Here is a 14,960-nt window from a genome sequence, read left to right as displayed (position 1 = left end):
TAGTAGAAATCAGTTTGCAGGAGGCTTCTCCCAAGAAGACTCATTGGAGTGTTCAAGTCAAAGCTGGTGGAGACTAAGGGAGGCTGGTCCCATGGTTTTTCACAATGTGCTGCAGAAGGCCCAGGGAGCCCTGGAGGTGGCTGGACGCTGGGGTGCTCTTGTGTCACTGTTGGTGGGGACCTGTTTATTGCCATGTTCCTGTCTCTTATATACCTGGCACCTCCTTGCACCACCTCTGTATCTTTATTACCATGAGGGCCCAACCCTGCCTCCTCTCTCTGTAGTTCCAAAGTGGGTATCTTTGCCATTGGCCATGCAGCCACCTGTAGCCCTGAGGCCTTTCTGACTACATACATAAATAGACCCTCCATATTCCTCTTCTTATCAGTGTCTCTCTACTGGATTACTGATTGCTCATAAACCTCCTAGTTGACTCAGAAACCAGCTACCCCCTGTCTCCACACTGCGTTCTTGTTCACTCTAGAAAATCCCCTATCATCCCAAGGTCCACCCACTACCACACTTACCCAGAGGCTGTGGAAATGAGCTGGCACCTAATTTCCCTTTTCTAACTCCCAAAGGCTATTTTCCTTCTGTAATAGTTCTTGACCTTATTTTTGAAGCACACTTTCAAATACAGATCTGAAATTTTAGGCTGAATACTTGAAAAGATACACACACACATGTGTATGTGCATACAGAACCTATACACACTTTCAATATACCAAACCCATGTCTCTCCATCCACAGTGATTCTGTATTCTGTGGTCCTTTCTGTAGCTCTGTGTGACTGTTGGTGGGGATCTGTCTATTGCCATGTTCCTGTCTCTTATATACCTGGCAGATAAAGCTGGGCATATATCAGGCTCAGTAACTTGATGTATAGCTGTTCCTTCTGCCTGAAATATTCTTTCCGTGGATACCAACTTGGATGGATGCGTCCACAACGTTAAATCTTTGTTCAAATGTCATCTTCTCAGGGAAGCCATTCCAGGCATCCCTATTTAGCACCATTGCACCCTCCCCATGTTCTATATCTCTTTCCTGCTATATTTTTCTTATAACCTGCATCGCCTTCTAAAATACAATTTCCTTCTTTATAGAAACTATTTATTGTTTACCTAGAATGTGCACTCCAACTGGACATGGATTTTTGTCTTTTCCCTGAAAAAATCCTTGCACCTAGAAAAGTGCCTGGAACCCATAGATACAAATAATATTTGTTGAATGAATTAATGATTGAAGTACATATCTGATCATACACGTCCTTTGTCAAAGTTTTTAAATCAGCATTTAATCCCTATTGCTCTAAGGATACATCTAAAGCTCTTAGCACATTTAAAACTGGTAGCAATTCGTTTTCTGGATTTATCCAAGCCACCTCCCCCAGCTGCCACATTGCCATGCATTCTTATACCTGTTATAAGAGAGGGACTAGTATGATAGGTGAAAAATAAGAAATGCTGGATTTTATACATTGTGATGAGAAAAGAGAGACAAGAACACAGGCATAACATGACTAAAGAAACAATGAGTATCATGTACATGTGTTATTCAAGTAATACGTTTCTTAATTCTTTGTAATTAAAGAAGATACATGAATTAGACCTTTCAGAGAGAATGGGGGGGGAGGGAGAAGAGGGGAAGATGAAGAAGAAGCTGATGGTGACGATTCTGGTAAATAGTAATGGTACGGATGTGTGGGAGGCAGCCAGACGGGCATGAGCGGGGCAAGCACAGCGGGCTGGGTGCAGAGGGCCGCCAGGGTGGAAAGCCCAACGTGCCTCGCCATGGGTAAAACTAGGACAACAAGGACCTCACCCCCAGGGTGGCCTCTCCTCCTGTAGCAGTTTCGATCCCCTGACCTTTCATATCCTTGGTCATGCAGTTTGGACCCTCCTCTGACCTTTCCTCCCCTGGCACGTTGCTAGTCATGCGGTTAGAGCCCCTTAGAGGAGGAACAAGGGGATGAAGAATGGCCTCGCGTGACTCCTATGCACCCCTTGCATGACCGGTCCCTACGGGTAACATCTAGGCCTCAGTTGTGTTTCAGGTCCAGGCCCAGAAAAGCAACAAAACTAGACAAGTGACACCACGGCTGACCTCAGGACCAGCTGCGGTGACTAATGACCCTCTGCCCTGGCACCAACCAATCACTGGAGACCATAACCCGGAAAGAACACACCTTGATAACTGATGGGATCCTCCCCTGGGACCTCCTCTAAACTCCCCACCTTTAAAACCCCTCAAGATGAAAGACTCAGAGAATTCTCTCTCTTTCTCTTTCCTAAGCTCCAAGGGCCCTTCTCTTGCCTCTATAGCTTGTTTCCTGAGCTCATTTCTTCTACATCTCACTTCTTCTACCTCTGTGACTTTCCAAATAAACTTTATCTTATGGTTTGAGTCTTGGCTCTGAATTCTTTCTTAGCCTGAACTCAGGTACCGAAGTTGCTGAACCCAGGTCCGGTTTGACTTGACCAGTCTTACACCTGCTGCCATTTTGCTGCCAACAGATGGTCCTGCATGGTGGTTACCCATGCAAGTTCTAGGGCCACTTCTGAGGGTTTGAGTTCTGGCTCCATAATTTCCTAGATGTGGCAGCTTGGTGAATTATTTTCCTGTTTTCCACCCCTAAGTTACCTCACTTAAAAATTGAGGTGGGATGTTATTAACTTGTAAATGGCATTATGAGGCTCAAATGAGGTGAGGCACAGGAAATGCTTAGAGCTGCTCCAGGCACAGAGGAAATCCTCCATCCCTGTGGGCTAATGCTGTCACCTCTGATCTCTCAGCACATTCACAAGACCTGAAGGTGCACTTTTAAAATCCAGGGCTTGGATTTTTATATAAACATAACTGGGATCATAGGGCTGTAATTAATACGCATCTGCATTTATTCTGTTGTTTCATGTGTTTGGGTGTTTGGGGTGGTTGTTTTTTGTTTGCTTGCTTTTTTAGTTTGTAGGTAGTTTTTCAAAAGCATGCAAAAATAGAGAGACTCTACCTTCCTTTCACCTTATACAGTTATCAATAAGTCACCAATCTTTATTACTGAATTTTGTTTCCTTCAAGTTAGGAAACAGACTCGGTGAGATGACATGACTTGCCCTAATTGGTGAATGAAATCATTTAGTGTGACGAGTAAATTGGGGACAGGTGCACATGGTTTTATTTTTAAATCACACTCTGTTCAAGAATTGAGAAGTAACTTAACTGTCCTGAAAGCTAGCATTTGTGGACTTTTGAATCATATTGTAGTTCATGGTGGACCACACAATAATTATTTCCAGGTCATCACTGTCCAATAGAAATATAATGTAAGCCATGCAGACTTACATGTGGGATATAATTTTACATGTAGGATCTAATTTTAAATTCCTCTAGTAGTCATATTTCTTTAAAAGCGAAAGGGAAACAGGTGCAATTGATTTTAATAATATATTTCATTTAACTCAGCCTATCTAAAACATTATTTCAGAATATAATGAATAAAGACATTATTAATTTGATATTTTACATTGTATTCTCTTTGTACTAAGATTTTGATGTGTGGTGTTTGTTTACACTTACAGCACATCTCAGTTGGGATAGTCGCATGTCAGATGCTGCGTAGCTGCAAGTGACTAGTGGCTGCCAGGTTGACCACAGCTCCGGATAGAGCTCTGTATCTTACTCTTCCTGCTCTCGTTCACAAATAATTAATAAACATCTCTCTAGTTCTGAGCAGAGGTACATATTAAAGTCTTCCATCTGAAGGGGGAGAAAAGGATTGCCTCAGGTCCTTTACTGGCCTTTGCTGGTGAACAATGCATCTGCTCCATTTCAAATTGGGCATCATATTAAATAGGAAAACTCTTTTGTTTTCATTAAAGAAGATCTTTTCAAAGGTATTCTTTGCTGTGAAAAAAAATAAGAAAGTGTAGTAAATTGGCCGTGAATTTAGGCAGAACCGTAGCAAGAAGGAATTTTTCAGTAGAGGCAAATTTGAAAGGATTCTAGAAAGGAGCCCTGAATAAAGTAAAAGAACTGAATACAACCCAATCCCTCAACTGGGAAGCATCTAAATCAAGTGAGAAAAACCCGACGGTAGCAGAAAAGGCTGGTGCCTGCTGTTACCACCTTGGCAACGGTCCTGTCTGAGCGCACCTGCCCACCTCCCCGTGGGAGGCCCCAAAGCCTTCGCTGACTTCCCGCAACTGCTCTGCAGTCCGGCAGTGTCAGGGGAGCTCATCCTCCCTGGGAGCAGCCTTCAGCCAACGACTGAGAAAGAAAAGAAGGCCAGAGACCTCAGCTCTCTGCGCAACTCTTGGCTTCTCCCAGGAAAACAGCTCCACAAAAGCCTGGGGGGAAAGACCTCTGCCTCCTACTCTCTGAGACACCGCTTCTCACTGGCTTTTCACAGCTGTAACCGCACAGCTGAGGATGTTGGGGGGAAATGGCAAGGACAGGAAAAGGCCTCTTTATTTTTTTTTATTTTTTTTTTTGCTGTGGCCTTTCACGATTTATGAGAAGCACCTGGTGATAAAGCCCCACGATTGTTGGCTCCCCTGATTCAAGCAGCCCCTCTATTCAAACTGCAGACAAGATAAGCTACTCTCAAGGCTACATTCTTGCATGCCCCTCCTCCCTGCTGTTTTCACAGCTCTGTGATAATTCACACCGAGGAGTCTCTACTGAGTGGAAAGTTCCCTCCCCCTCCCATTCAAATAGGCCTCTTTTGAACTCTATAACTTTTGCTCTAAGTCTGTTTTACAGGCTTGGGAGAAATATTGATAAGACACCCCCCTAGGACATCAGCTGGACTATCTCCTGGAAAGCAAACTTTTCAAGACAACTTCCCTGGCATCTGCTCAACTTCAAGGCACAACCCAAACCCTTCTCCTTCTTATCTCCTAGCAACAGCACCTGCTTAAAAGAGCAGGCGGCCCTTTTGTTCCCTGCCCTTGTATCGATTAACAATGTACCAGCCCTTTCCCTTCCCCTTGGGGGGGAAGTGAAATAAACTTCCTCTCTGTATCTCTTCTTTTAGTTGTAAATTCTTTCACAGCCCACCGCCAAGCAAAACCCTAAAAGAAATATTACCTGCTGGTACTGTGGGTCTGTGAAGGGAGTGATGCCATGAGGCACCAAGCAGATGGTTCCTTACTTTCCCAGTAGAGCCACTGACTGTGGACTCTGTGTCCTAGGTCAGCAAACATTTTCTGTGCTGCGCCAGATCATAAACACTTTCAGCTTTGCTGGCCATACAGTCTTTGTCACAGTTGGTCACCTCTGCCATTGTAGCTCGAAAGCAGCCACGGATAAATGAGTGAGCATGGCCGAGTTTATTTATTCCCTGTCTATCTGCCTAGACATTCCTCTTTCCATCTCCTAGGGTCCCATCAAGCCCTGTCGGGAAAGAAGATCTCCTGAAAGGACTGCTAAGAGCAGAACATTCTTGGGCCGCCTTTACTTCCAGGCAAGGTTACCCATCTGAATGTGATGGCCTCTGGGGCCCACCCACCTCATCTTTGACAGGGTAGGCCTCTGGTGCAAGCCTGACAACCTAATTGGTAACCAATGATAGCAATTTCCGATCTGTGCCTGTGCTTATTGATAGCAGCCTTGTTTGGCAACTCCTTGGAGGAGGGCGCAGCTGCAGGGCCAAGTTCAGCCTCTTGTCCTTACATGTAATATGTTGAACAGTCACTGAGTCTCCTAGGGCTCCTAATCAAGATAATCAATTACTATTGGCTGAGCAAGAAATCAATGACTATATAAATTTGTTAAGTAAACAAAGTGCAAACATTTAAGACAAACTCAGTAGCTGAGAACATAACTTTTATTCGTACTAGTCTCCCTCCCTGGAAATACTTCCAACTCACCCCCTCATGTTCCTGCCTCTCCTCTGGCTAAATAGCCCTTATCTTTTTGGTTCCACTTTTTTGTTCCCTGAGGCTAGACTGCATTAGACTCCCCACTCTGTAATCCCAAAGCACCCGTGTGTTTCCATCACACACATACAGGGAACAATTACTGGTTTAATTATCAGTCAATGAGGGTCAGAAGTAAGCATCTCTCCTTCTCTCCCTCTCTACATTCTATTAATAGCAGCCATTGGAAACAAAATCTTCATTCTGATTATAATTCTGTACAGATCTCTGTGTCACACAGAATCCAAACAAGCTTAATGTGTTCTTCTGAGAGCTTTTTAACTGTGTGCTTGCTATTTCCAAAGAGTAAAATCTTACAAGCACCGTCTTAGAGTTGTCACATTTGTATAAGCAAACCCTGCAGGTGTAGCTGGTACAAGCTGCATGAACCTCTTCTACTTCTGCACAGGATGGAAACACACACTTACACTGGCTTGTCTGCACGCATTTTTCTCAAGTACAGCATTTCAGGGAACATTTTGGGTAATTTCAAGAGCTATCCTTAATAGCTACGTAACAATAAAACTTTCAAAGGACAAAAATAACATAACAAATGAACAAATATTCTTCAGAAAACCAACTGCAATCCACACCTTTTGGGGAAAGAGAACAACTAATTCCTAAAATGCTAAGTAAAGTGATTTAATACTTACTCATTTCTTATTTTGGGATATATCTTAAATACACTCTGCCAAGACAATACAAAAACATTATTGCGAGTTGTGAACGGCTGTACTGGTCTCAGCATAGTTTGGACTCTGCACCCTGCTTCCCTGGTTATTAATGTGGACATTTGGGACCCTCTCCAGGCCTTAGAATGCAGCTTCCAGTTCTCAGCAGTACTCGTGCCCTGCTGGCCAGTGCTGTGTTCCAGTTTCCCCTTTTCCTTGGCACCAAAAGTCTCTGGTGAAATACAAAGCTGAGCTCTGCGTCTCAAAAGCCTGATCGTTAAGTTCCAGCGACTGCCAAGTCTTCCCTGAAGATTCATTATCACGAGTCCCGCTTCCCTGCGCTTAGGAATTCAGAGAGAGTCAATAAATGGAATAAGAATTAGGAGCTGGATGGGCTCTGCTCGGGACTGCGGGGGGGGGCCGTGAGCACTCCCCGAGTGATGGTCTTCTGTGCCTCACATCTACTCAGCATCCTGGGCCAACATCAGCTTTTCTTTATGATCGCAGGAGAGAAGGCATCGAGAAAGCTGGCTTCCACTCCCGCACACGCCTGCTCTGTACCTTACGTTTGAAGAATTCACTGGTTTGCTAGGGCTGCCCTAACAAAACGTAGACTTTGGGGGCACAGTTCAGTCCATAACAAGTGCAGTAATGTGAGTTTCAGACACGCGGCCTATCGGGCAGCCAGGATGTGCTCACTCCCACCTCATGTCTTTGACCCCACAGAAGAGAGTTGCCATGGTTTTTATCACAGTCCTGGGCTTTCAGATATGTATTTTAAATCAACCTATATTCAGGAATGCTTTTAGGACTTTTTTTTCTCATTCTCTGTCTCCTTTTTTATTTACCAGCACTGTCAGAGGCCTCGAATCCAGGTCCCCCCGTATGTGTCCTCACACCCTGACCCCCGTGCATGTCCCACCTCCTTAACTTAACACTCGCCCCAGGCACAGCAGTTCCCTCTCCGAGGAAGGGCTCACAGGCCTCATTAAGCTTGTCTCCAGGGTCTGAAATTCCTTTTCAAATTGGGCTTCTAGTTCATCCTGTTGCCACTGAAGCTTTGGGGGGACACTGGCAGGGTTAAAAGGAGCCAGGTGGGCCTGCGATGGAGTCAGAGCCCCTGGAGATTTCGGCCCCCTTCCTGTGGGAGTGTTACCGGGAAACGCTGGGGGGTTCGGGCTGCCTGTGTCCAATTCAACGGAGGCAGGGTTGAATCATATAAGGCGTTTATTGAGAAGGCTGGCCAACCAAGAAGACAGGGAGCATACGAGCATCCAAAACCTGTCTTAAGGAATGGCCTGAGGGATAGGGTTTTGTAGGGAAATGGGGTAAACTGAGGCTGGGAAAGGAATGCAGCTATTGTGCAGCCCCCGAGGTCCATGGGCGTCAGCTATTGTTCTTGGTCATCTGGCGATGTCTCGATAAGATGATACCTTGAATCCTGGTTGGGTCGGCCTGACCGTGCCTCTTGGCCATATTGTCCAAGGCTGTGTCACCCCCTTAATTGCTTCATCCAGAATCAAAGGCAGTGTATGGGCATAAAGGCCTAGGAAAAGAAACTTAAGGAAAAAGAAACTTTAACCCCTGTCACATGAGTATATGTTATATAATTTATAAGTGATATACTTATATTTCAGATTAATTCAGGTGCTTAATCTTTGGACGTTGTAAGTGCCCCTACCAGGAGTCAGAGGCACTTGTGTTTCAGACTTATTGAGCTGTCAGTATCTTTATCACCATGGTGTCCACTTCCTCTAAGGAAAGTCCCCTGGTGACAAGTCTTTCATGCTAGAAAGAAAACAACCAACTCTATCGGTGGCTGTTGCAGAGACTCAGAACAGAACAGGAAGGACTAGAACTTACTTTGCCCATGAGCCTGCCCTGTTCTCTCTCTTGTGCTCTCAGGCCTTCCCCGCGCATTTCTCTTGTGGTCAAATGCTTGTCATCGCCTGGCCAGTGTGGCTCAGTTGGTTGAGAGTGTGTTCCATGCACCAGGAGGTTGCTGGTTGGGTTCTTGTTCAGGGCACATGTCCAGGATTTAGGCTCTATCCCCAATAGAGGGTGTGCTGGAGGGAGCTGATAGGTGTTCCCTTCTCACTGATGTCTCTCTCTCTCTCTCCCTCTCCCTTCCTCTCTATGAAATCAATAAAAATATATATATTTTTAAATGCTTGTCATTTATTCACTCACTCAGCAGATATGCAATAAGCACCCACTGCGTGCTGGGCATGATGCCGGCGCAGAACATGCCAACCGATGGAGAAACAGAGTTGATGTGTCACTGCGTCTGCTAAGGCCGACCGCCACCCTCACTGCCCCGACCAGGGAACACTCTCAGGGACAGAAAGTCACGTGACCTTGGCCAAGTAACGAAAGCTCTCTACTTTCATCTTTGCTCCTCTATAAGACAGGAGAATAGTAGAACTGACCCCCTGGAGTTGGGTGAGCGTTAAACAGGGACCGTGTGAAAGTACTAAGCGCAGTGCCTGCTGCACAGTAACCTCTTGACCTAGATTGGAAAGCACTTGATTGGCAGATAGTCAAGCAACTCTGTAGATTATCAAACAACTCTGGTGGCAACCACACTGCTAGGAAGTAACACCTGAACAGGGCTCACTAACTGTGTGCCCTTGAACTCACTTCATTAAGTGCAAATTCAGGGTTGATTCCTTCACTTATCAAATGTTCACTGGGCCCCGGTTGGTCAGGGTGAAGCATTGTGACAGACACAAAGACAAAGCGATAAAGTCACTGTCCTCAAGAGAGACATAAAAACAAATACATCTGAAAGGAGGGCAAGTGGGACTTCGAGGAGGAAGTGAGCCAATGTACCGAATGCGGAGGCTTCTCCTGAGAAAAGGGAAGCGAGAGGAGGCACCTAGAGAGCCAGGGGGTCTCTGGGGACCTGAGACTAGGAAGGCAGTTTGGGGGCAAATGAAAAGGTTTTGAATCTGGATTAATTTTGCACTGATGCTTCTGACTTGGGGACGGGGGGCGGGGGGCGGGGGGCTTTGTAATCAGGATCCGATCCTGGCTTAGAATGACTGCTCAGACAGTGTTGTAGAAATTAGGCTGGAGGGGAAGGAGGCAACTTTATGTCTGAAATCAGCATTTTAACATGTAAAAAGCCTAGAACCTTCGGCTTGATGGTTCTGCTCTCAGTTGCATTCCTGATGCGGAACATAGGCTCATGCGTTTAAAAATACAAATGTACGTTTGAATAGACCATGGAGAAAAGTCTGCTGCTTTGCATGTAGTGTAACAGAAGACACTTGGTTTTCTGCATTGTTTCAAGTTTTTCAAGGGAGTCGGTGTTACTACTTTTATAGTCAAATAAAAGTGAAGCTATTTTTTTATTCTTTAAAAATAAAGCACTTTCTGTTCCGCAGAACTCAAAATGGCAGCATCTAATTAAGTCACAGGCCAGTGTGCTTCGTGGGACAAAGGGGCCTGGTAACCCAGCAACCCAAAAGCAGGAGACGCAGTGTTCTCAAGCCTGGCCCGAGAGACACCCTTGGCTGGGGCTTCCATGGGATCAGCCCAGAGACAAACTACGAATTGGAAATCAGTTGGGACCCTTTTTCTTCCTTTCTAGGTATCCTAAGGTCTTATGCCACTTGTCACCCTCTCTCCTCACCCATATTAATAATATATCACCCATTTAAAATGTTTAATTGAAATAAAGCATAAAGACAGAAAAATATGATGCTTTTAATCTCATACCATCACTGACCTCCTCCAGCAAAAGTTACAGTAAAAGAAAATGAAATTATCACCCACCCCATGCTTTTTTCTCTGAAGTTCCTCCACATATCCATTCTCTCATTAAAACCACATGTGGAATGTCCGCTTTCTCCAGGCATGGCCAGGCCAGGGGTGCAAAGGTGGGTAAGTCTTCAAAGAAGCCACAGTCCCAAACGGTGACCAGACGGTGGAGATGGACAGTGTTAGGGGAATTCACAAATGGCTGGGGGAGCAAAGGAGGGGAGGACAGCCAAGGTTCCTGTGGGGGAGGGAGCCAGAGGACTCAGGGAGGGGGTGATGCTTAAGGTGGGCCTTAGAGTCTGCCAAATGGATGGCAGGCCAGGAAGGGAAATCAATCCAGAGAGACCAGCATGTCCAAGACCCCGAGGAGTGAGAAAGTAGGGCACACTTGGGTTAAGGCAAGTTACATGGTCTGATGGTGCCCCGCTGGATAGAGCTTCTCTGAGAAGTCAGCCCCAGCCCTGGACAGCTTGGCTCGGTGGTTAGAGCATTGGCCTGGCTTGGGTTTGATTCCTGGTCAAGGGCAGGTACGTGGGTTGCAAGTTTGATCCCCGGCCCTGGTGGGGGCACATTCTGGAGGCAACCCACCTATGTGTCTCTCTCACATCGATGTTTCTCTCTCTCTCTCTCTCTCTCCCTTTCTCCACTCCCTTCCACTCTCTCCAAAAAAAAAAAAAAGTATCCTCAGGTGAGAATTAACAACAAAAAAAGTCAACCCCACTCTTACAATTCACATCAATGGTGATAGCATTGACACATGCCAGTTCTGAATTTGTTCCTCTACAGCCTTTCTTTCCAGAGTCTGTTTACTTAACCCATTCTGTGCTTACCCTGGTTCCCAGCCCCCCCATAGCATGTGTATGTAGGGTCCTGCCACACCCAGGCTCCCCAGAGTGTTCTGGCTTCGAGGGAGAGATCCACTGTTCCACCAGGTGCCTGCGTGTCTGCAGGTCATGGAAGCTGGAAGCATGACAAGTAGCCTCAGGAGGCAGCGCTAACTGGCATCCGTGTCCGGGGTAAGGGAGGGCATGCTAGGAAGTCTCAGAAGGCTTAGCACATCTACTCCAAAAAAAGACGTGGAGCCAATGTAGGCTCTAAAGAAAAGGTCAACAACAGAGAACAATCGTATATTCACTGGATATTTATTGAGCAACTTTTATGTGCCAAACGCTGGGCCAGGGGCTGAAAATGCAACAATGAGCAGGGTTAGTCCCACCCCTGCTGTGGCTGCCCTTGGCACCCACACGTCTGGCCAGTTGCTAAGGCTAGTGCTTTCCTGATGAGGCCACTGGGTGTCGCGCTGACTGGTCAGGCCTGTGCCACAATGATGGTCCCGGTTTTTGCTGAAGGAATTTCCAGCAGCCCACAAATTTGTACCAGGGCTCCTCCTGCCGGACATTTTCTACAATTGCACTTCTGATTCAGTCAATGTCCCAAACTTGATTCATTCAAAACTGATTATATTTTTGCTTTTAGATAATTAACTAATTTATACAAGGAAACATTTATTAAAAAAAAGTAATACTAAACTAAATACAGTAATAATAAGTCTCCTTTTATCTTTTCCAGTTCTCTCCCCCTCCCCTAGAAGTGACACTGTTAGCAATTTGGAGTTTATCTTCTCAGACCTACTTCTATCATTTACACCCCTTAGCATGCACAGATAGAAAGGTAGTTTTGTTTTCCTCTGTTTTATATGCCTGGCTCCAGGATCTCTGAACCTCAGAACCATTTGGGGGTCAAACTGCCCACCTTGCAAGAATCTGTGGTTGGAATGAAACAAGGTGAAGACTCCTGAGAGCTGAGCTGGAAGCCTGATTGATCCATCCAAAGTGCTCGGAAAGCCCTGAGAAGAGCCACCCTCACTCACCTTACACATCCTGCAGCAGGGGAGGTAAACTGGAGCACTGGTGCCAGGGTGACACCAGTTTCCTGTTTCAGGCAGAGCAGTGTACAGTGCAATGGGTGTTGCACAAAGGAATTTTGCGTGCTCTGCATCTATCTAAAGTTTACTGTCTGCTTAAGGAGGCAAGGAGTAAAACCACAGATGTGACAACTGCAACACTAAGGATCGGCTATCCTGTTAAAGCCTCCCAGCAGCCTTACTCCCCATTTTTCCACCTAAGTGAGCCATAGTTGGTTTTGGATTCTTGAGATCAAAACCTGACACTGGATACTCCAACTCCTGTAGGTCACATGTCATTCCTTTTGGCTGCCCAGCACCTTGGAGCATCCTCTGTCTCAAGTCTGTGCCTCCCCAGGCTAGAAACCAATCATTTGTCCACTCAGTCATTCATTCCTAAGTGCCCACCAGGCTGCAGGTTCTGTTCTAGGTTCTTGGGACACATCCGCCAGGGAAGAAAACAGGTACAAGTCCCTGCCCACCTGGAGTTTATGTGCTAACAGGTGGGAGATGGGCCATAAGAAATAAACTTAATAAGCAAATAAGTCAGCAGATGATCAGACACTATAAAAGGGAAGAACAGAACAGCGTGAGGGGTTTCAGAGTTAGAGTTTATGGTGCAGGCTGTAATTTTAGATACTGAAGTCAAGGTATGCTCATGGAGGTGAGATATGAGCAAACACAGGAGTGAGGGAGGCAGCTACATGGACAGCTAGGAAGGACTTCCAGGCAGAGGGAACAGCAGGGGCAAAGTCCCTGAGGTGGAAATGTGCCTGGCATGTTCCAGGAGGCCACTGTGACTGAGGCTCGGTGACAGCAAGGGGAGTTAGAAAAGAAAGCAGGGGAGTGAGGGGTGGCTGGGGGCAGGCTGTTTGGCTCTTACTCTGAGCGACATGGGAGCGACTGCAGGATTGTGAGCATGTGAGTAAGATGACTGACTGTTTTGAAAGGACTACACTCTAGACTTCGTGTATGTCTGAGAATGTACCTAATAAAAAACAAAAAGTTAACTCCAGTAGCTTGGTTTCAAAGAGGCCATGGGGGGTGGGACAAGGTGGAAGCAGGGAGACTCCTTAGGGTCCATGGCCATAATCCAGGCTATAGACGAGAGCAGATCAAACCAGGCTGGTCACAGTAGATGGCTGGGTTGTTCAGCAATTTTGTAAGTTGAACTGGCGGGATTTTCTGATGAGGGTGAGAGAAGGGAAGGGGTGAAGGACAGCTCGAGGTTTTTGGAACGGGCATTTGGGGATTTTTGGAAGGGTGGGCATTACCATCAGTTGACACAGGAAGACTACTGGTAAACAAGGTTAGGGGTGCATTAGTTTCCTATTGCTGCTGTACTAGATTTAAAATAACACAAATTTCCTTTCCTACAGCTCTGGAGGCCAGAGTGAGAAGCCCGTTTACCGGGCTAGAGTCAAGGTGTCGGCAGGGCTGGTTCCTCCCAAGGACCCTCCCGAGGGAAGAATCTGACTCCTTGCTATTTCTCTCTTCAAAGTGTATCGCTCCAGTCTCTTCCACCATCACATGGCTTTCCCCTCTGCTCCTGTGTCAGTGTCCCTCTGCCTTGCTGGGAAGGACACATGGTTACATTCAGAGCCCACTTGGATAATCCAGGATAGAACCCCATCTCGAGGCCTTTAATTTAACCCCATCTGCAAAGCCTCACTTATAATATAAAATTCACCGGTGTCAGGCCCGTCCCCTGCAAGTGGACTCTGAAATGATGCTGCCAAGTTCACAGAAAGTGAATGGCAGGATGGGGAGAGGACGCCCGGTCACCGGCTGCCCCAGGTGCTAGCTGCAAGAGCACATGCTGGTGACAGTGGATCTGCCGTCCCGACTCCAAACGAGCATGACGGCTGACAGCGTGAACTCTGGGGCCCTCGAGACTCGCTTCAGGCCCGCTCGCCGCTGGGCGATCTTGAGCGAGTTCTTCGTTAGCTTCTGGGACTGAGTTTCTCCCCCTCTGAAGCGAGCACAGCGGCACCTACCACCCTGGCTCAGATGCAGCTTTGGCTGTGGAAATGACCCCAAGTCTCAGTGGCGTGGGCAAGTCAGATGTTTCTCTCTCTCTCAGTAACTGTCCAGGTGGCCCCAGCCACGCCCAGTTGGGGATGGCCCAGCACCATGCCTTCTGCTTACACCCGCCAGTAGGAACGGCGCCCCCTTTCTGGGAACTCGTGTTCCTTTCACAAGCTTCACCCAGAAGTTGCCCACATCACGGGGCCGCAGTGAAGAGGGAGGTTAGGAGGGGAGAAAGGAGACCCTCCTTAAACTTTGGCAGGAGTGCGCGTGGGTGCAGCCTTTCAGAAACGTCAACATTCAAACTACACACAACTCCATGGCTAGTGGTCTGCACACTAATGCTTGCATCAGAGCTCGAGGCATACAATCAAGGATTGTATCTCAGAATTGTTTATAACTACAAGACAACTACAGCTACAACCTACAGCTAAGTCTGCCTGTGACTGGACAGTGACCAATGGTGAGCGGCCTCTGGGAGACCGAGTCAGAGAGCACGGGCGGGCCGAGAAGGGCCCCCTTCCGTTAAGCGCAAAAAGCCCATGGCAGAACAGTATGCCCAGCACGACTGCTTTTTGTACAAAAAAGAAGGCAAATTAAATCAACGACATGGAAGCAGGGATCAGACTGACGAATGTCAGAGGGAGGGAGCAGGGCGGGTGGGTGGAGGGGGAGAGAGTA

This window comes from Miniopterus schreibersii, assembly GCF_964146895.1.
Source record: "Miniopterus schreibersii genome assembly, chromosome: 1".
Classification (NCBI taxonomy): domain Eukaryota; kingdom Metazoa; phylum Chordata; class Mammalia; order Chiroptera; family Miniopteridae; genus Miniopterus; species Miniopterus schreibersii.
This window is presented reverse-complemented; position numbering follows the sequence as displayed.